Source organism: Astatotilapia calliptera, chromosome 22, assembly GCF_900246225.1.
Source record: "Astatotilapia calliptera chromosome 22, fAstCal1.2, whole genome shotgun sequence".
NCBI classification, from domain to species: Eukaryota; Metazoa; Chordata; class Actinopteri; order Cichliformes; family Cichlidae; genus Astatotilapia; species Astatotilapia calliptera.
In genome coordinates this window covers 12,871,945-12,874,615 of record NC_039322.1, presented here as the reverse complement: position 1 = coordinate 12,874,615, position 2,671 = coordinate 12,871,945, and positions in this window count along the sequence as shown.

Here is a 2,671-nt window from a genome sequence, read left to right as displayed (position 1 = left end):
CTTGTGAATCAGTGAGGTAACACTGTTCCCACCCTCTGAGATTTTTGATATTATGCAAGACGGACGATGTAATTATCATGCGAACCTATAGGAGCGACTCTCACGCCCCCCAACAGACGCATGCAGAAGTGCATGGTGGCACATCACTCATCCATCAACCAAACATCCCTCTAATTCCTATAGTGTGTGTGTGTGTGTGTGTGTGTGTGTGTGTGTGTGTGTGTGTGTGTGTGTGTGTGTGTGTGTGTGTGTGTGTGTGTGTGTTATATGTGTTGATTCTTATTCTTGTAGCATCTCTCTGTATCTTTGCAATAGCATTATAAATAACTGCTATAAATTATAGCAGCACCACAGCTGACAGTCAAAGGAATGCAGTCCCCGTGTCCCCGTGTGTCCCTGTATTTTTATGTTCAGCATCCTGAGGATATTCCCACTATATTTAATATATTATTTGAGTCAGTGGGCCTAAACAGGAGCTTGTATCTACTTCTCAATAGTGCAGCCTGTAGCAGAAGCAAAAACATACTCTCCTGCACGGCTGAATATGGACATCATTTGAGCCTGCCTTGTTGCTTAGTGTTGAAATGTTTCAAAGGTGATGCTGTCTGCAGCTGAAACTTGTAGACAGACTTGAGAGGCGCTTCGGCTTGGCTAATTACCATGATAATCACGCCAGAAGTCTTTTGAATCCGTGAAAGACGAGAATCCTCTCAAACGTAATTGTATAGGATCTCAATATGTCTGTATGCACAGCCTAGACGTGCTCGACATTTGCATAAATGAAGCTAACCCAGCCATGTTGGTCTGTCTAGAACACACCAAGTGTGTAAACTCCATCTACCAAGTCCTTAATGAATCGCTGATAACGATTCTAGCTCTACTCTACACAACAAAGTGCTTCCATTCATGTTTTAATTAAAGGATACAATTAAATTTATTTTTGTGCTTTGTGGGACATTTTGATGAGAAGCCCGCTTGAAGCTCCTCTCCTTGCATGCTGCAGATACTCTGAGCACACTGTTAGATTTGTAGTTTCATCACTGGAGGGTCAGAAGGGCTTCAGGTTACCCGGTTACCCGGTGAAGAGTTGAGGGATCCAGAGCAAATCCAGACACGTTTACTAAACTGAGAATAAAACAGAATTCAGGTTTATCCTCCAGCAACCAACAAGTTCTCTGCAGCGAGGAGAGGCGCGCTCACAGCCGCACCTGCGCGCGCCTCGTTGCCAGGAAACCAGTGTAAGCGCCGACGCGCTCTGAACCCCGAAAAGGCAGAAACGCGGATATTTTACTGTCCCGAAAGTCAACACCAGTGAGCTCACCAGTTGCTTACTAATGTGAATCCTGGCAACTGGGATGTGACTTAGTCCAAGTCAAGTCAGATTCAAGTCTCCTTAGAGAACATTAAAAGAGGACACATGTGTCTACTGTTCAACAGCTGATTGAAAGAAGGCGAAGGGACAAGCTGCAAAAAAGACACAAAAAATCATAAGGAGGAGAGGGAAGTCATCTCTCCTCCAGCATGCACTGCGTGGCGCAGGTGTTGCCTGTTATAATTAGCTGCGAATTACAGACCAGACATGAGCCGCAGAACATAGCACCACAGACAGAGGTAATTTCCATCACACGGCACAGTGCGACGCATCCGACAACTAGAAGATAGCGCTGAATAGCACAGCTGGAAGAGTTGCAAAATATCTGAGTGGACAGTGTAGTCTGAACAAAATGTAGTAGTTAGCCTACAGCTACAGACCTGTGTAGAAGTTAAAGCCTCTATTTACCCCTTGAGTCTACAGAGCTAAAAGACGCTTTCAGAAGAAAACCTTATTACTAATCACTCCCGAGGAAAAATGCAAAACAAATTAGGCTAAATGTACAAAGTCTGAGTGTCATCTAGATTGTAATTTCAATTTGAGCCTGCTGCAGTAGGCTGTGCAGTATTTTAGTCCAGTGATTGACTGAGAAGAAGGTAATTTCACTACTCATTTGTTGCAGTACGTTGTGTAGTTGCCCCAATAAGCCTCATATGCCCAAATAATGGCGCACTTCCAAGCTGAGAGGCAGATTGCACATTTCCCTGTCAGGTGATAAGGAGGTCGAGAGTTTACAGGTTTATTATTAAATATTATTCTCTGCTTCCATGTTATCGCCTCTGGATCCAGTTCATATGGCTTTTGCGGGCTGCCTTCCCAAACTTTATTTGGTTCGTTAGAAACTGGTGAAAAATAATCGTCTTCAGTTTTCTTTCTCCAGGCCGTGGGAAGCAGACAGTCTTTTGGCTGCTGGGTCAAAATCTGTCTCAAACCTTCCGACAACAGTAAACCATCCTCACCATCACCCCATTGATTTTACTGCTGCCAGTCCAGACGCCGGATAGTTTCGCAGCAGCGCTTCACTGAACAGAGAGGAGGCGGTTTTTACGCACATTGTCGAGCGCACGCAAAGGACGCTTCACCTGTCGGTAAAGATGTAAATATGAACTGTAATACATTTTCGCCACCACAAGGATTCAGTGTGTGCATTTGTGCCCGTGTATGCGCTGACTCGGAGCTGGCACCCTCTCACCCCACGTCGCGCCAATATTCAAATTGGGATCCTGCGATTTGAATAGGAGCTTAATGAGATGTGGTGGTGTATATTAAATGAAGGGGGGTGAGGTACCTCATGAAGCT